A 23,859-nucleotide genomic window follows, 5' to 3' on the forward strand; every position below is an offset into this window, starting at 1 on the left:
GGTTCACAGAGGACATGTAGTGAAACACATCCAAGTCACGGGAATGAAACATGCTTCATCTTGTTTATTTATCCAGAATGTTCTTCTAGTAAAGAAAGACAGAAAGACGTGCGTACGCTCCCAATTACCACCTTTATCCACAAGGTCTAGGACTCATTTAACTTGAACAAAAGTTCCTTGATCTTTGGTATTATAATGACTTCCTTCTAACCCTGACTTGATTATACTTCATTGATGTTTCTGATTGACTTGTTGAATTGAGGAATGTAATTAGGTGAAGGGTAAAAAGACACAGGGTGTTTCTCTATAATGCTACCGTGCTCCACACTCTCATGCTCCGAGTGGGTTCTCTGAGGACCTTCTCTTGTGGTATGTTCTTGTGAGGACGAGAGTGTGGAGAACACACATAAAACATTCAATTTGAGCAGCACTCCCCCTCTCTACTGTATTACATCATGCTACACTTCCCCTCTCTACTGTATTACATCATGCTACACTTCCCCTCTCTACTGTATTACATCATGCTACACTTCCCCTCTCTACTGTATTACATCATGCTACACTTCCCCTCTCTACTGTATTACATCATGCTACACTTCCCCTCTCTACTGTATTACATCATGCTACACTTCCCCTCTCTACTGTATTACATCATGCTACACTTCCCCTCTCTACTGTATTACATCATGCTACACTTCCCCTCTCTACTGTATTACATCATGCTACACTTCCCCTCTCTACTGTATTACATCATGCTACACTTCCCCTCTCTACTGTCTTACATCATGCTACACTTCCCCTCTCTACTGTATTACATCAAGCTACACTTCCCCTCTCTACTGTACTACATCATGCTACACTTCCCCTCTCTACTGTACTACATCATGCTACACTTCCCCATTCACTGACCTTTTTTTATTCGGCAAGGAAAATAGAGACGAAACAAGATACACACAAAGCAAAACTTTTACTTCATAACTTTCAGCTAGCTATATATTAATCAGAATAATCTAGCTAGCCAGCTAGTTAAACAGGCAAAAAATGGTCAGCTAGCTAAATGTTAATCAGAATAATCTAGCTAGCCAGCTAGTTAAACAGGCAAAGATGGACAGCTAGCTATATGTTAATCAGAATAATCTACCTAGCCAGCTAGTTAAACAGGCAAAAAGGGCCTAAAACTAATGTTATGCAAGGTAGATGTACATTTCTGCGTGGGTAGCTAGCTATCAATTCTTATTGGCTAGCTAGCTAGCCAGTTAGCCATATTGACTTACTATGGACTTACCCATTCACTGAACTTTCTTCCAGCCAGGAAAATGGCAATAGAGACAAAACAAGATATATAAATATTTTACTTCATAACTATCAGCTAGCTAATGTAGATGTGAATCGTAATAATGTAGCTAACCAGATAGTTTAACAGGCAAAAATATCCTAGAACAGATGGGTAGATTCAATAATGGCGCCGGAGGGGATGGCTTCTGTTTTACAAATTGTGCTATTGTGTGTGTGATTTCGCATTGTTTGTAACTTATCTTGTACATAATGTTGCTGCTACCGTCTCTTATGACCAAAAACAGCTTCTGGATGTCAGAACAGCGATTACTCACCTGAAACTGGACCAAGATTTTTCTTTAATGAGTCCGATGCGAAGGATATACTGCTTCCCCCGAGACCAGGCCCAAATCCCCTTCATTCGCGTGACAAAAAGACAGAAATATAGGGGGCTGAGATCAGGGTGCCTTGTGAGAATTTGTCGGCGAGTGGGTAACCGTCCTCTACCGTCCATTCTATTGGCCAACGTGCAATCACTGGAGAATAAACTGGATGATCTCCATTTGAGACTCTCCTACCAACGGGACATTAAAAACTGTAATGTCTTATGTTTCACCGAGTCGTGGCTGAACGACAACACGTATAATATACAATTGGCTGAGTTTTCTGTGTATCGGCAGGACAGAACAGCTACATCTTGTAAGATGAGGTGTGGAGTTGTGTGTCTATTTGAGGTATTGCTTGCCTGAGGTAGAATACCTCAAGGTAAGCTGTAGACTACACTATCTACTGAGAGAGTTTTCATTTATATTTTTCGTAGCTGTCTATTTAGCACCACAGACTGATGCTGGCCCTACGACCGAACTCAATGAGCTGTATAAGGCCATAAGCAAACAAGACAATGCTCACCCAGAAGTGGCGCTCCTAGTGGCCGGGGACTTTAATGCAGGGAAAATAGACTCTGATCTGGAATACTGACCTCTGCCTGCCCAGACCCTGAGACTGCCTGCTGTTCTATACGTTATAGACTCTGATCTGGAATACTGACCTCTGCCTGCCCAGACCCTGAGACTGCCTGCTGTTCTGTACGTTATAGACTCTGATCTGGAATACTGACCTCTGCCTGTCCTTGACCTGTCGTTTTGCCTGCCCCCTGTTCTAGTAATACACTTTTGTTACTTCATTGTCTACATCAGTGATATGCCTAAAGTGTGCAAAGCTGTCATCAAGACAAAGGGTGGCTACTTTGAAGAATCTCAAATATAAAATATATTTTGATTTGTTTAACACTTTTTTAGTTACTACATGATTCCATATGTTTTATTTTATGGTTTTGATGTCTTCGCTATTATTCTACAATGTAGAAAATAGTAAAAATGAAATATTAAGAAAAACCCTTGAATGAATAGGTGTGTCCAAACGTCTGACTGTTCCTAAATGTCTCCCTCTTTCTCTCTCCGTAATCCCCCTACCTTTCACATGAGCAGAGTGTTCTGTGATGTGCTGGGCGGTGATTTTGTCCACTAACCCATTCTCCATGGGGCTTTCAAGCATTAGACCCTACTTGTGTGTGGTCTCTTTGTGCCACCCCCCAAACCCCCCCACCCTCCTGCAACTCACTTCTAAAATGTCCACATTGTTCAGCTTCAGAGGCAGCCAGTCTGTTCTAACTACTTTTAGGGTCTGTGTCCCAGATGGCACCCTATTCCTTACATAGCTGCACTACTTTTGTTTAGGGCCATTAGGGAATAGAATACCATTCGGGACAAAGCCTAACTGGTCGAATGTAGTTCACGGAATCAGGAATTAGGGTGCAGTCTGTTTGATCACAGTGACCACTGCAGTCTACTGTGTCAGTCTGTTTGATCGCAGGGACTACTGCAGTCTACTGTGTCAGTCTGTTTGATCACAGGGACTACTGCAGTCTACTGTGTCAGTCTGTTTGATCACAGGGACTACTGCAGTCTACTGTGTCAGTCTGTTTGATCGCAGGGACTACTGCAGTCTACTGTGTCAGTCTGTTTGATCGCAGGGACTACTGCAGTCTACTGTGTCAGTCTGTTTGATCGCAGGGACTACTGCAGTCTACTGTGTCAGTCTGTTTGATCACAGTGACTACTGCAGTCTACTGTGTCAGTCTGTTTGATCGCAGGGACTACTGCAGTCTACTGTGTCAGTCTGTTTGATCACAGTGACTACTGCAGTCTACTGTGTCAGTCTGTTTGCTCACAGTTACTGCTGCAGTCTACTGTGTCAGTCTGTTTGATCACAGTTACTGCTGCAGTAGGAGGGCCAGGGATAGGGTTACAATTAAGGATAGGGTTAAAACTAGGGTAATGAAAAATAGGATTTTCAATGGGATTTTGTTTTCGAGAGAGAGAGAGAATTTTAAGTTAAGCAGAGTTGACTGGAGCGATCTGAAAACACATCTAAAGAAAGAACAGTTTTCTATAAGTTTAATTTATTAATTTGATCATTTAAATTTTAAAAAAGCACATAAAACTTGAAAAAGCCGTACATGCACATGACATAAATCATAGAAGATAAAACACAATGAAGTCTGGGACTTATTTCCATTGCGGTCTTCTTGAGACAAGATGGCTAGACAAGATGGAACACAGTATGGCAGGGAAATAATAAAACAAAAACAGAGAAGAAGAACATCTATCACATCAAAAACAGAGAAGAAGAACCTCTATCTCATCTAAAACAGAGAAGAAGAACCTCTATCTCATTAAAAACAGAGAAGAAGAACCTCTATCTCATCTAAAACAGAGAAGAAGAACCTCTATCTCATCAAAAACAGAGAAGAAGAACCTCTATCTCATCTAAAACAGAGAAGAAGAACCTCTATCTCATCAAAAACAGAGAAGAAGAACCTCTATCTCATCTAAAACAGAGAAGAAGAACCTCTATCTCATCTAAAACAGAGAAGAACATCTATCTCATCTAAAACAGAGAAGAAGAACCTCTATCTCATCTAAAACAGAGAAGAAGAACCTCTATCTCATTAAAAACAGAGAAGAAGAACCTCTATCTCATCTAAAACAGAGAAGAAGAACCTCTATCTCATCTAAAACAGAGAAGAAGAACCTCTATCTCATTAAAAACAGAGAAGAAGAACCTCTATCTCATCTAAAACAGAGAAGAAGAACCTCTATCTCATCAAAAACAGAGAAGAAGAACCTCTATCTCATCAAAAACCAGAGAAGAAGAACCTCTATCTCATCTAAAACAGAGAAGAAGAACCTCTATGTCATCAAAAACCAGAGAAGAAGAACCTCTATCTCATTAAAAACAGAGAAGAAGAACCTCTATCTCATCTAAAACAGAGAAGAATAACCTCTATCTCATCTAAAACAGAGAAGAAGAACCTCTATCTCATCTAAAACAGAGAAGAAGAACCTCTATCTCATCTAAAACAGAGAAGAAGAACCTCTATCTCATCTAAAACAGAGAAGAAGAACCTCTATCTCATCATTCCAGTTACATCATAGGGGTTATTCATATGGGCACAGAAGACATCAAACATATTTCTACTTTATTTTTTAAAGCTGCCCAGAGAGGATGTTGTTTTAATAGACAGAGGCAACTCATTCCATCCTGAGGCTCCAGTATACAAGAACGTACCTTTCCCAGCATTACTCCTGAACCTGTATAAGCACACAGGTGGATACCATGTCCAACTGAATGTATTCAACTGAAATGTGTCTTCTGCCTCTGACTCAGAGAGGTGCCGTAATCGACATCCACGGCACCCAGGGAACAGTGGGGTTAACTGTCTTGTTCAGGGGCAGAACGACAGATTTTCACCTTGTCAGCTCGGGGGTTCAATTTTGCAATCTTTCGGTTACTAGTCCTACGCTCTAACCACTAGGCTACCTGCCTCCCCCCTCTAACCACTAGGCTACCTGCCTCCCCCCTCTAACCACTAGCCTACCTGCCTCCTCCTCTAACCACTAGGCTACCTGCCTCCCCCTCTAACCACTAGGCTACCTGCCTCCCCCTCTAACCACTAGGCTACCTGCCTCCCCCCTCTAACCACTAGGCTACCTGCCTCCCCCCTCTAACCACTAGGCTACCTGCCTCCTCCTCTAACCACTAGGCTACCTGCCTCCCCTCTAACCATTAGGCTACCTGCCTCCCCCTCTAACCACTAGGCTACCTGCCTCCCCTCTAACCACTAGGCTACCTGCCTCCCCCTCTAACCACTAGGCTACCTGCCTCCCCCTCTAACCACTAGGCTACCTGTCTTCCCCTCTAACCACTAGGCTACCTGCCTCCCCTCTAACCACTAGGCTACCTGCCTCCCCCTCTAACCACTAGGCTACCCCCTAACCACTAGGCTACCTGCCTCCCCCTCTAACCACTAGGCTACCTGCCTCCCCCTCTAACCACTAGGCTACCTGCCTCCCCCTCTAACCACTAGGCTACCTGCCTCCTCCTCTAACCACTAGGCTACCTGCCTCCCCTCTAACCACTAGGCTACCTGCCTCCCCCTCTAACCACTAGGCTACCTGCCTCCCCTCTAACCACTAGGCTACCTGCCTCCCCCTCTAACCACTAGGCTACCTGCCTCCCCCTCTAACCACTAGGCTACCTGCCTCCCCCTCTAACCACTAGGCTACCTGCCTCCCCTCTAACCACTAGGCTACCTGCCTCCCCCTCTAACCACTAGGCTACCTGCCTCCCCTCTAACCACTAGGCTACCTGCCTCCCCCTCTAACCACTAGGCTACCTGCCTCCCCCTCTAACCACTAGGCTACCTGCCTCCCCCTCTAACCACTAGGCTACCTGCCTCCCCCTCTAACCACTAGGCTACCTGCCTCCCCCTCTAACCACTAGGCTACCTGCCTCCCCTTCTAACCACTAGGCTACCTGCCTCCCCTTCTAACCACTAGGCTACCTGCCTCCCCTTCTAACCACTAGGCTACCTGCCTCCCCTCTAACCACTAGGCTACCTGCCTCCCCCCTCTAACCACTAGGCTACCTGCCTCCCCCTCTAACCACTAGGCTACCTGCCTCCCCTCTAACCACTAGGCTACCTGCCTCCCCTCTAACCACTAGGCTACCTGCCTCCCCTCTAACCACTAGGCTACCTGCCTCCCCCTCTAACCACTAGGCTACCTGCCTCCCCTAAAACTTACTATATATTACAACATATCACTATATATAACAACATATCACTACATATAACAACATATCACTACATATAACAACACATCACTACATATAACAACACATCACTACATATCACTATTTATAACAACACATCACTACATATAACAACATATCACTATATATAACAACATATCACTATATATAACAACACATCACTACATATCACTACATATAACAACACATCACTACATATAACAACATATCACTATATATAACAACACATCACTACATATCACTATATATAACAACATATCACTATATATAACAACACATCACTACATATCACTATATATAACAACATATCACTACATATAACAACATATCACTATATATAACAACACATCACTATATATAACAACATATCACTATATATAACAACATATCACTACATATAACAACACATCACTACATATAACAACATATCACTATATATAACAACATATCACTACATATCACTATATATAACAACACATCACTACATATCACTATATATAACAACACATCACTACATATCACTATATATAACAACATATCACTATATATAACAACATATCACTACATATAACAACATATCACTACATATAACAACACCTCACTACATATAACAACACATCACTACATATAACAACATATCACTATATATAACAACATATCACTACATATCACTATATATAACAACACATCACTACATATCACTATATATAACAACACATCACTATATATCACTACATATAACAACACCTCACTACATATAACAACATATCACTACATATAACAACACCTCACTACATATAACAACATATCACTATATATAACAACACATCACTATATATAACAACATATCACTATATATAACAACACATCACTATATATCACTACATATAACAACACATCACTATATATCACTACATATAACAACACATCACTATATATCACTACATATAACAACATATCACTACATATAACAACACCTCACTACATATAACAACACCTCACTACATATCACTACATATAACAACATATCACTACATATAACAACACCTCACTACATATAACAACACCTCACTACATATAACAACACCTCACTACATATAACAACACCTCACTACATATAACAACACCTCACTATATATAACAACATATCACTACATATAACAACACCTCACTACATATAACAACATATCACTACATATAACAACACCTCACTATATATAACAACATATCACTACATATAACAACACCTCACTACATATAACAACATATCACTACATATAACAACACCTCACTACATATAACAACATATCACTACATATAACAACACCTCACTATATATAACAACATATCACTATAAAAAAACAGACAGCGCCGACTGAGATGGCCGCCTCGCGTCGCGTTCCTAGGAAACTATGCAGTTTTTTGTTTTTTTACGTGTTATTTCTTACATTAGTACCCCAGGTCATCTTAGGTTTCATTACATACAGTCGAGAAGAACTACTGAATATAAGATCAGCGTCAACTCACCATCAGTACGACCAAGAATATGTTTTCCGCGACGCGGATCCTGTGTTCTGCCTTACAAACAGGACAACGGAATGGATCGCATGCAGCGACCCAAGGAAACGACTCCGAAAAAGAGGGAAACGAGGCGGTGTTCTGGTCAGACTCCGGAAAAGGGCACATCGCGCACCACTCCCCAGCATTCTTCTTTACAATGTCCAGTCTCTTGACAACAAGGTTGACGAAATCCGAGCAAGGGTAGCATTCCAGAGGGACATCAGAGACTGCAACGTTCTCTGCTTCACGGAAACATGGCTTACTGGGAAGACGCTATCCGATGCGGTGCAGCCAACGGGTTTCTCCACGCATCGCGCCGACAGAAACAAACATCTTTCTGGTAAGAAGAGTGGCGGGGGCGTATGCCTCATGACTAACGAGACATGGTGTGATGAAGGAAACATACAGGAACTCAAATCCTTCTGTTCACCTGATTTAGAATTCCTCACAATCAAATGTAGACCGCATTATCTTCCAAGTGAATTCTCTTCGATTATAATCACAGCCGTATATATCCCCCCCCCAAGCAGACACATCGATGGCTCTGAACGAACTTTATTTAACTCTTTGCAAACTGGAAACCATTTATCCGGAGGCTGCATTCATTGTAGCTGGGGATTTTAACAAAGCTAATCTGAAAACAAGACTCCCTAAATTTTATCAGCATATCGATTGTGCAACCAGGGGTGGTAAAACCTTGGATCATTGTTACTCTAACTTCCGCGACGCATATAAGGCCCTGCCCCGCCCCCCTTTCGGAAAAGCTGACCACGACTCCATTTTGCTGATCCCTGCCTACAGGCAGAAACTAAAACAAGAGGCTCCCACGCTGAGGTCTGTCCAACGCTGGTCAGACCAAGCTGACTCCACACTCCAAGACTGCTTCCATCACGTGGACTGGGACATGTTTCGTATTGCGTCAGATGAAAATATTGACGAATACGCTGATTCGGTGTGCGAGTTCATTAGAACGTGCGTCGAAGATGTCGTTCCCATAGCAACGATAAAAACATTCCCAAACCAGAAACCGTGGATTGATGGCAGCATTCGCGAAAACTGAAAGCGCGAACCACTGCTTTTAATCAGGGCAAGGTGTCTGGTAACATGTCCGAATATAAACAATGCAGCTATTCCCTCCGCAAGGCTATTAAACAAGCTAAGCGTCAGTACAGAGACAAAGTGGAATCTCAATTCAATGGCTCAGACACAAGAGGCATGTGGCAGGGTCTACAGTCAATCACGGACTACAAGAAGAAACCCAGCCCAGTCACGGACCAGGATGTCTTGCTCCCAGGCAGACTAAATAACTTTTTTGCCCGCTTTGAGGACAATACAGTGCCACTGACACGGCCTGCAACGAAAACATACGGTCTCTCCTTCACTGCAGCCGAGGTGAGTAAGACATTTAAACGTGTTAACCCTCGCAAGGCTGTAGGCCCAGACGGCATCCCCAGCCGCGCCCTCAGAGCATGCGCAGACCAGCTGGCCGGTGTGTTTACGGACATATTCAATCAATCCCTATACCAGTCTGCTGTTCCCACATGCTTCAAGAGGGCCACCATTGTTCCTGTTCCCAAGAAAGCTAAGGTAACTGAGCTAAACGACTACCGCCCCGTAGCACTCACTTCCGTCATCATGAAGTGCTTTGAGAGACTAGTCAAGGACCATATCACCTCCACCCTACCTGACACCCTAGACCCACTCCAATTTGCTTACCGCCCAAATAGGTCCACAGACGATGCAATCTCAACCACACTGCACACTGCCCTAACCCATCTGGACAAGAGGAATACCTATGTGAGAATGCTGATCATCGACTATAGCTCGGCATTCAACACCATAGTACCCTCCAAGCTCGTCATCAAGCTCGAGACCCTGGGTCTCGACCCCGCCCTGTGCAACTGGGTACTGGACTTCCTGACGGGCCGCCCCAGGTGGTGAGGGTAGGCAACAACATCTCCTCCCCGCTGATCCTCAACACGGGGCCCCACAAGGGTGCGTTCTGAGCCCTCTCCTGTACTCCCTGTTCACCCACGACTGCGTGGCCACGCACGCCTCCAACTCAATCATCAAGTTTGCGGACGACACAACAGTGGTAGGCTTGATTACCAACAACGACGAGACGGCCTACAGGGAGGAGGTGAGGGCCCTCGGAGTGTGGTGTCAGGAAAATAACCTCACACTCAACGTCAACAAAACTAAGGAGATGATTGTGGACTTCAGGAAACAGCAGAGGAACACCCCCTATCCACATCGATGGAACAGTAGTGGAGAGGGTAGCAAGTTTTAAGTTCCTCGGCATACACATCACAGACAAACTGAATTGGTCCACTCACACTGACAGCGTCGTGAAGAAGGCGCAGCAGCGCCTCTTCAACCTCAGGAGGCTGAAGAAATTCGGCTTGTCACCAAAAGCACTCACAAACTTCTACAGATGCACAATCGAGAGCATCCTGGCGGGCTGTATCACCGCCTGGTACGGCAACTGCTCCGCCCTCAACCGTAAGGCTCTCCAGAGGGTAGTGAGGTCTGCACAACGCATCACCGGGGGCAAACTACCTGCCCTCCAGGACACCTACACCACCCGATGTTACAGGAAGGCCATAAAGATCATCAAGGACATCAACCACCCGAACCACTGCCTGTTCACCCCGCTATCATCCAGAAGGCGAGGTCAGTACAGGTGCATCAAAGCTGGGACCGAGAGACTGAAAAACAGCTTCTATCTCAAGGCCATCAGACTGTTAAACAGCCACCACTAACATTGAGTGGCTGCTGCCAACACACTGTCATTGACACTGACCCAACTCCAGCCACTTTAATAATGGGAATTGATGGGAAATGATGTAAATATATCACTAGCCACTTTAAACAATGCTACCTTATATAATGTTACTTACCCTACATTATTCATCTCATATGCATACGTATATACTGTACTCTACATCATCGACTGCATCCTTATGTAATACATGTATCACTAGCCACTTTAACTATGCCACTTTGTTTACTTTGTCTACATACTCATCTCATATGTATATACTGTACTCGATACCATCTACTGTATGCTGCTCTGTACCATCACTCATTCATATATCCTTATGTACACTGTGTATAAGACAGTAGTTTGGAATTGTTAGTTAGATTACTTGTTGGTTATCACTGCATTGTCGGAACTAGAAGCACAAGCATTTCGCTACACTCGCATTAACATCTGCTAACCATGTGTATGTGACAAATAAAATTTGATTTGATTTGATTTGATTTTATCACTATATATAACAACATATCACTATATATAACAACATATAACAACATATCACTATATATAACAACATATCACTACATATAACAACATATCACTATATATAACAACATATCACTATATATAACAACATATCACTACATATAACAACATATCACTACATATAACAACATATCACTATATATAACAACATATCACTATATATAACAACATATCACTATATATAACAACATATCACTATATATAACAACATATCACTATATATAACAACATATCACTACATATAATAACACCTCACTACATATAACAACACATCACTACATATAACAACATATCACTATATATAACAACATATCACTATATATAACAACATATCACTATATATAACAACATATCACTATATATAACAACATATCACTACATATAACAACATATCACTACATATCACTATATATAACAACTTATCACTATATATAACAACACATCACTATATATAACAACATATCACTACATATCACTACATATCACTATATATAACAACTTATCACTATATATAACAACATATCACTATATATAACAACACATCACTACATATAACAACATATCACTATATATAACAACATATCACTATATATAACAACATATCACTATATATAACAACACATCACTATATATAACAACATATCACTACATATAACAACATATCACTATATATAACAACATATCACTATATATAACAACACATCACTACATATCACTATATATAACAACACATCACTACATATAACAACATATCACTACATATAACAACACATCACTACATATAACAACATATCACTACATATAACAACACATCACTACATATCACTACATATAACAACATATCACTACATATCACTACATATAACAACATATCACTACATATAACAACACATCACTACATATCACTATATATAACAACACATCACTACATATAACAACATATCACTACATATAACAACACATCACTATATATAATATAACAACACATCACTACATATAACAACATATCACTACATATAAACAACTACATCACTACTATATATAACAACATCATAATATCAACATCACTACTATATATAACAACACATCACTACATATAACAACATATCACTACATATCACTATATATAACAACACATCACTACATATCACTACATATAACAACACATCACTACACATCACTACATATAACAACACATCACTACATATAACAACATATCACTATATATAACAACATATCACTATATATAACAACATATCACTACATATAACAACATATCACTATATATAACAACATATCACTATATATAACAACACCTCACTACATATCACTATATATAACAACACATCGCTACATATAACAACACATCACTACATATAACAACATATCACTATATATAACAACACCTCACTACATATCACTATATATAACAACATATCACTACATATAACAACACATCACTACATATAACAACATATCACTATATATAACAACACCTCACTACATATCACTACATATAACAACACATCACTACATATAACAACATATCACTATATATAACAACACCTCACTACATATCACTATATATAACAACATATCACTATATATAACAACATATCACTATATATAACAACACATCACTATATATAACAACACATCACTACATATCACTACATATAACAACATATCACTACATATAACAACATATCACTACATATAACAACACATCACTATATATAACAACACATCACTACATATCACAACATATCACTATATATAACAACATATCACTATATATAACAACACATCACTACATATAACAACATATCACTACATATAACAACACATCACTACATATCACTATATATAACAACACATCACTACATATAACAACACATCACTATATATAACAACACATCACTATATATAACAACATATCACTATATATAACAACACATCACTATATATAACAACATATCACTATATATAACAACATATCACTATATATAACAACATATCACTACATATAACAACATATCACTACACATCACTACATATAACAACACATCACTACATATAACAACACATCACTATATAACAACACAACACATATCACTACATATAACAACACTATCACTATATATAACAACATATCACTATACATATAACAACACATATAACAACACATCACTATATATAACAACATATCACTATATATAACAACATATCACTATATATAACAACATATCACTAACATATATAACAACACATCACTACACATCACTACATATAACAACACATCACTACATATAACAACACATCACTATATATAACAACACATCACTACATATCACTATATATAACAACACATCACTACATATAACAACATATAACTACATATAACAACATATCACTACATATAACAACACATCACTACATATCACTATATATAACAACACATCACTACATATAACAACATATCACTACATATAACAACATATCACTACATATAACAACACATCACTACATATAACAACACATCACTACATATAACAACATATCACTATATATAACAACATATCACTATCATATAACAACATATCACTATATATAATATAACAACATATCACTACATATAACAACACATCACTACATATCACTACTATATAACAACACATCACTACATATAACAACACATCACTAACAACATATATAACAACACATCACTACATATAACAACATATCACTACATATAACAATAACACATCACTACATATAACAACACATATCACTAACATATAAACAACACATCACTACATATAACAACATATCACTACATATAACAACACATCACTACATATAACAACATATCACTACATATAACAACATATCACTACATATAACAACACATCACTACATATAACAACACATCACTACATATAACAACATATCACTACATATAACAACATATCACTACATATAACAACATATCACTACATATAACAACACATCACTACATATCACTATATATAACAACATATCACTATATATAACAACATATCACTACATATAACAACATATCACTATATATAACAACACCTCACTATATATAACAACATATCACTACATATAACAACATATCACTACATATCACTACATATCACTACATATAACAACATATCACTATATATAACAACATATCACTATATATAACAACACCTCACTACATATCACTACATATAACAACACATCACTACATATAACAACATATCACTATATATAACAACACCTCACTACATATCACTATATATAACAACATATCACTATATATAACAACATATCACTATATATAACAACACATCACTATATATAACAACACATCACTACATATCACTACATATAACAACATATATAACACTACATATAACAACATATCACTACATATAACAACACATCACTATATATAACAACACATCACTACATATCACAACATATCACTATATATAACAACATATCACTATATATAACAACACATCACTACATATAACAACATATCACTACATATAACAACACATCACTACATATCACTATATATAACAACACATCACTACATATAACAACACATCACTATATATAACAACACATCACTATATATAACAACATATCACTATATATAACAACACATCACTATATATAACAACATATCACTATATATAACAACATATCACTATATATAACAACATATCACTACATATAACAACATATCACTACACATCACTACATATAACAACACATCACTACATATAACAACACATCACTATATATAACAACACATCACTACATATAACAACATATCACTATATATAACAACATATCACTATATATAACAACACATCACTATATATAACAACATATCACTATATATAACAACATATCACTATATATAACAACATATCACTACATATAACAACACATCACTACACATCACTACATATAACAACACATCACTACATATAACAACACATCACTATATATAACAACACATCACTACATATCACTATATATAACAACACATCACTACATATAACAACATATCACTACATATAACAACATATCACTACATATAACAACACATCACTACATATCACTATATATAACAACACATCACTACATATAACAACATATCACTACATATAACAACATATCACTACATATAACAACACATCACTACATATAACAACACATCACTACATATAACAACATATCACTATATATAACAACATATCACTACATATAACAACATATCACTATATATAACAACATATCACTACATATAACAACACATCACTACATATCACTACATATAACAACACATCACTACATATAACAACACATCACTACATATAACAACACATCACTACATATAACAACACATCACTACATATAACAACATATCACTACATATAACAACACATCACTACATATAACAACACATCACTACATATAACAACACATCACTATATATAACAACACATCACTACATATAACAACACATCACTACATATAACAACACATCACTACATATAACAACATATCACTACATATAACAACATATCACTACATATAACAACACATCACTACATATAACAACATATCACTACATATAACAACACATCACTACATATAACAACATATCACTACATATAACAACATATCACTACATATAACAACACATCACTACATATAACAACATATCACTACATATAACAACATATCACTATATATAACATAACAAACAACATATCACTACATATAACAACATATCACTACATATAACAACATATCACTACATATAACAACATATCACTACATATCACTATATATAACAACATATCACTATATATAACAACATATCACTACATATAACAACATATCACTATATATAACAACATATCACTACATATAACAACATATCACTATATATAACAACATATCACACTACATATAACTACATATAACAACATATCACTATATATAACAACATATATAACAACACCTCACTCACTACACATATACATATAACATATAACAACACATCACTATATATAACAACATATCACTATATATAACAACATATCACTATATATAACAACACATCACTATATATAACAACATATCACTACATATAACAACATATCACTATATATAACAACACCTCACTACACATCACTACATATCACTACATATAACAACATATCACTACATATAACAACATATCACTACATATAACAACATATCACTACATATAACAACACATCACTACATATAACAACACATCACTATATATAACAACATATCACTATATATAACAACATATCACTATATATAACAACATATCACTACATATAACAACACCTCACTACACATCACTACATATAACAACACATCACTACATATCACTATATATAACAACATATCACTACATATAACAACACCTCACTACACATCACTACATATAACAACACATCACTACATATCACTACATATCACTACATATAACAACATATCACTATATATAACAACACCTCACTACACATCACTAGATATAACAACACATCACTATATATAACAACACATCACTACATATAACAACATATCACTATATATAACAACACATCACTACATATAACAACATATCACTATATATAACAACACATCACTACATATCACTACATATCACTACATATCACTACATATAATATAACATATCACTACATATAACAACATATCACTATATATAACACTACATACACATATAACAACATATCACTACATATAACAACATATCACTATATATAACAACACATCACTACATATAACAACATATCACTATATATAACAACATATCACTATATATAACAACATATCACTACATATAACAACATATCACTACATATAACAACACATCACTACATATAACAACATATCACTACATATAACAACATATCACTATATATAACAACATATCACTATATATAACAACATATCACTACATATAACAACATATCACTATATATAACAACACCTCACTATATATAACAACATATCACTACATATAACAACATATCACTACATATCACTACATATCACTACATATAACAACATATCACTATATATAACAACACCTCACTACACATCACTACATATCACTACATATAACAACACATCACTATATATAACAACATATCACTATATATAACAACATATCACTATATATAACAACACATCACTATATATAACAACATATCACTACATATAACAACATATCACTATATATAACAACACCTCACTACACATCACTACATATCACTACATATAACAACATATCACTACATATAACAACATATCACTACATATAACAACATATCACTACATATAACAACACATCACTACATATAACAACACATCACTATATATAACAACATATCACTATATATAACAACATATCACTATATATAACAACATATCACTACATATAACAACACCTCACTACACATCACTACATATAACAACACATCACTACATATCACTATATATAACAACATATCACTACATATAACAACACCTCACTACACATCACTACATATAACAACACATCACTACATATCACTACATATCACTACATATAACAACATATCACTATATATAACAACACCTCACTACACATCACTACATATAACAACACATCACTATATATAACAACACATCACTACATATAACAACATATCACTATATATAACAACACATCACTACATATAACAACATATCACTATATATAACAACACATCACTACATATCACTACATATCACTACATATCACTACATATAACAACATATCACTATATATAACAACATATCACTACATATAACAACATATCACTATATATAACAACACATCACTACATATAACAACATATCACTATATATAACAACATATCACTATATATAACAACATATCACTACATATCACTATATATAACAACATATCACTACATATCACTACATATAACAACATATCACTACATATAACAACACATCACTATATATCACAACACATCACTACATATAACAACACATCACTACATATCACTACATATCACTACATATAACAACATATCACTATATATAACAACACCTCACTACACATCACTACATATAACAACACATCACTATATATAACAACACATCACTACATATAACAACATATCACTATATATAACAACACATCACTACATATAACAACATATCACTATATATAACAACACATCACTACATATCACTACATATCACTACATATCACTACATATAACAACATATCACTATATATAACAACATATCACTACATATAACAACATATCACTATATATAACAACATATCACTACATATAACAACATATCACTATATATAACAACATATCACTATATATAACAACATATCACTACATATAACAACATATCACTACATATAACAACATATCACTATATATAACAACATATCACTATATATAAACAACATATCACTACATATAACAACATATCACTACATATAACAACATATCACTACATATAACACCTAAGCAACATATCACTATATATAACAACATATCACTACATATAACAACATATCACTACATATAACAACATATCACTACATATAACAACACATCACTATATATAACAACATATCACTATATATAACAACATATCACTATATCACTATATACAACATATCACTACATATCACTACATATAACAACATATCACTACATATAACAACATATCACTATATATAACAACATATCACTACATATAACAACAACTATATATAACAACATATCACTACATATAACAACATATCACTATATATAACAACATATCACTACATATAACAACATATCACTACATATAACAACATATCACTACATATAACAACATATCACTACATATAACAACATATCACTATATATAACAACACTATCATATCACTATATATAACAACATATCACTACATATAACAACATATCACTACATATAACAACATATCACTATATATAACAACATATCACTACATATAACAACATATCACTACATATAACAACATATCACTACATATAACAACATATCACTATATATAACAACATCATCACATACTATATAACAACATAACAACACATCACTATATATAACAACATATCACTATATATAACAACATATCACTATATATAACAACATATCACTATATATAACAACATCACTACATATAACAACATATCATATAACAACATATCACTACATATCACTACATATAACAACATATCACTACATATAACAACATATCACTACATATAACAACATATCACTACATATAACAACACATCACTACATATAACAACACATCACTATATATAACAACATATCACTATATATAACAACATCACAACATATCACTATATATAACAACATATCACTATATATAACAACATATCACTAATATAACAACACATCACTACATATAACAACATACTACATATAACAACACATCACTACATACTCACATATCACTATATATAACAACATATCACTACATATACATATATAACAACACATCACTACATATCACTACATATAACAACATATCACTACATATAACAACATATCACTACTATATAACAACACACTATAACACATACTACATATAACAACACATCACTATATATAACAACATATCACTACATATAACAACATATCACTATATATAACAACACATCACTATATATAACAACATATCACTATATATAACAACATATCACTACATATAACAACATATCACTACATATCACTATATATAACAACACATCACTACATATCACTATATATAACAACATATCGGATTGGTTTCCCGTACACACATTAGAGAGAGAGATGTAATGTAAAACGTGTGTGTGTTTCTCTGCATGTCTGTGTGTGTGTGTTTCTCTCATCTCTGTGTGTGTATGTTTCTCTCATGTCTGTGTGTGTGTGTTTCTCTCGTGTCTGTCTGTGTGTGTTTCTCTCGTGTCTGTCTGTGTGTGTTTCTCTCGTGTCTGTCTGTGTGTGTTTCTCTCGTGTCTGTCTGTGTGTGTTTCTCTCGTGTCTGTCTGTGTGTGTTTCTCTCGTGTCTGTCTGTGTGTGTTTCTCTAATGTCTGTGTGTCCCAACACACGCCTGGGTGTGTGTGTGCTTCTCTGCATGTCTGTGTGTGTTTCTCTGCATGTCTGGGTGTGTGTGTAGGCTGTCAAGCATGTGTATGTGTGTGTGTCTCTCCCCAGTGATTTAAAACCCCTATCTGTTTTAAATCAGAGCCTTTGCAGTCCAGCCTGGCCCCTCTCCAACTCTCTCTCTCCCTCTCCCTCTCGCTTACACTGTCAGTCTGGGCCTGAGTTAGGGTGGGACTCCTGGAAGCACACTGGATCCAGGGGAGAGGGCCCAGGGCTGAGGGCCATGCACTGGATCCAGGGGTGAGGGCCCAGGGCTGAGGGCCATGCACTGGATCCAGGGGAGAGTTGCCCAGGGCTGAGGAACATGCACTTGATCCAGGGGAGAGGAACCAGGGCTGAGGGCCATGCACTGGATCCAGGGGAGAGGAACCAGGGCTGAGGTCCATGCACTGGATCCAGGGGTGAGGGCCCAGGGCTGAGGAACATGCACTGGATCCAGGGGAGGGGGCCCAGGGCTGAGGGCCATGCATTGAAACCAGGGGAGAGGGCCCAGGGCTGAGGGCCATGCATTGAAACCAGGGGAGAGGGCCCAGGGCTGAGGGCCATGCATTGAAACCAGGGGAGAGGGCCCAGGGCTGAGGGCCATGCATTGAAACCAGGGGAGAGGGCCCAGGGCTGAGGGCCATGCATTGAAACCAGGGGAGAGGGCCCAGGGCTGAGGGCCATGCATTGAAACCAGGGGGGAGGACCCAGGGCTGAGGGCCATGCATTTAAACCAGGGGAGAGGGCCCAGGGCTGAGGGCCATGCATTGAAACCAGGGGAGAGGGCCCAGGGCTGAGGGCCATGCATTGAAACCAGGGGAGAGGGCCCAGGGCTGAGGGCCATGCATTGAAACCAGGGGAGAGGCCCCAGTGCTCATAGACACATAATATCTCTCACAGACACACATGCATATAGACAAGCACTTGCACACCCATACAGCGCATTCGGAAAGTGTTCAGAGCCCTTGACTTTTTCTACGGTTTGTTACGTTACAGCCTTATTCTAACATGGATTAAATCTTAAGAATGATGGAGGCCACTGTGTTCTTGGGGACCTTCAATGCTGCAGAATGATGGAGGCCACTGTGTTCTTGGGGACCTTCAATGCTGCAGAATGATGGAGGCCACTGTGTTCTTGGGGACCTTTAATGCTGCAGAATGATGGAGGCCACTGTGTTCTTGGGGACCTTCAATGCTGCAGAATGATGGAGGCCACTGTGTTCTTGGGGACCTTCAATGCTGCAGAATGATGGAGGCCACTGTGTTCTTGGGGACCTTCAATGCTGTAGAAATGTTTCGGTACCCTTCCCCAGATCTGTACCTCGACACAATCCTGTCTCGGAGCTCTACGGACAATTCCTTCGACCTCATGACTTGGTTTTTGCTCTGACGTGAACTGTCAACCGTGATACCTTATATAGACAGGTGTGTACCTTTCCAAATCATATCCAATCAATTTAATTTTCCACAGGTTGGACTCCAATCAAGTTGTAGAAACATCTCAAGGAGGATCAATGGAAACAGGATGCACCTGGGTCTGAATACTTATTGTTTTCACTTATGGGGGTATTGTGATGTCATTATGGGGGTATTGTGATGTCATTATGGGGGTATTGTGATGTCATTATTCATTTTCCACAAGTTGGACTCAAGGAGGATCAATGGAAACAGGATGCACCTGGGTCTGAATATTGATGTAAATATGTTTTGGTTCTTCTTGTTTTATATGCATTTGCTAAAATTTCTAAAAACATGTTTTCACTTTTTGCCATTATGGGGTATTGTGTGTAGATTGGTAAGTAAACAACATAATTTAATAGATTTAGGAACAAGGCTATAATGTAACAAATTGTGGGAAAGAGTCTGAATACTTTCCAAATACACTTTATAAACACACAAGCAATAATTCACTTTCTGTTTCTTACGAACACAAACACTCTCACCCTGTCTCTCTCTCTCTCTCTCTCTCTCTCTCTCTCTCTCTCTCTCTCTCTCTCTCTCTCTCTCTCTCTCTCTCTCTCTCTCTCTCTCTCTCTCTCTCTCTCTCTCTCTCTCTCTCTCTCTCTCTCCCTCTCTCTCTCTCTCTCTCTCTCTCTCTCTCTCTCTCTCTCTCTCTCTCTCTCTCTCTGTCTCTCTCTCTCTCTCTCTCTCTCTCTCTCTCTCTCACCCTGTCTCTCTCTCTCTCTCTCTCTCTCTCTCTCTCTCTCTCTCTCTCTCTCTCTCTCTCTCTCTCTCTCTCTCTCTCTCTCTCTCTCTCACCTCTGTCTCTCTCTCTCTGTCTCTCTCTCTCTCTCTCTCTCTCTCTCTCTCTCTCTCTCTCTGTCTCTCTCTGTCTCTCTCTCTCTGTCTCTCTCTCTCTCTCTCTCTCTCACCTGTCTCTCTCTCTCTCTCTCTCTCTCTCTCTCTCTCTCTCTCTCTCTCTCTCTCTCTCTCTCTCTCTCTCTCTCTCTCTCTCTCTCTCTCTCTCTCTCTCTCTCTCTCTCTCTCTCTCTCTCTCTCTCTCTCTCTCTCTCTCTCTCTCTCTCTCTCTCTCTCTCTCTCTCTCTCTCTCTCTCTCTCTCTCTCTCTCTCTCTCTCTCTCTCTGTCTCTCTCTCTCTCTCTCTCTCTCTCTCTCTCTCTCTCTCTCTCTCTCTCTCTCTCTCTCTCTCTCTCTCTCTCTCTCTCTCTCTCTCTCTCACCCTGTCTCTCTCTCTCACCCTGTCTCTCTCTCTCTCTCTCTCACCCTGTCTCTCTCTCTCTCTCTCTCTCTCTCTCTCTCTCTCTCTCTCTCTCTCTCTCTCTCTCTCTCTCTGTTCTCTCTCTCTCTCTCTCTCTCTCACCCTCTCTCTCTCTCTCTCTCTCTCTCTCTCTCTCTCTCTCTCTCTCTCTCTCTCTCTCTCTCTCTCTCTCTCTCTGTCTCTCTCTCTGTCTCTCTCTCTCTCTCTCTCTCTCCCTGTCTCTCTCTCTCTCTCCTCTCTCTCTCTGTCTCTCTCTCTCTCTCTCTCTCTCTCTCTCTCTCTCTCTCTCTCTCTCCCTCTCTCTCTCTCTCTCTCTCTCTCTCTCTCTCTCTCTCTCTCTCTCTCTGTCTCTCTCTCTCTCTCTCTCTCTCCTGTCTCTCTCTCTCTCTCTCACCCTGTCTCTCTCTCTCTCCCTCTCTCTCTCTCTCTCTCTCTCTCTCTCTCTCTCTCTCTCTGTCTCTCTCTCTCTCTCTCTCTCTCTCTCTCTCTCCTGTCTCTCTCTCTCTCTCTGTCTCTCTCTCTCTCT

Source organism: Oncorhynchus nerka, linkage group LG6, assembly GCF_034236695.1.
Source record: "Oncorhynchus nerka isolate Pitt River linkage group LG6, Oner_Uvic_2.0, whole genome shotgun sequence".
In the NCBI taxonomy this organism is placed as follows: domain Eukaryota; kingdom Metazoa; phylum Chordata; class Actinopteri; order Salmoniformes; family Salmonidae; genus Oncorhynchus; species Oncorhynchus nerka.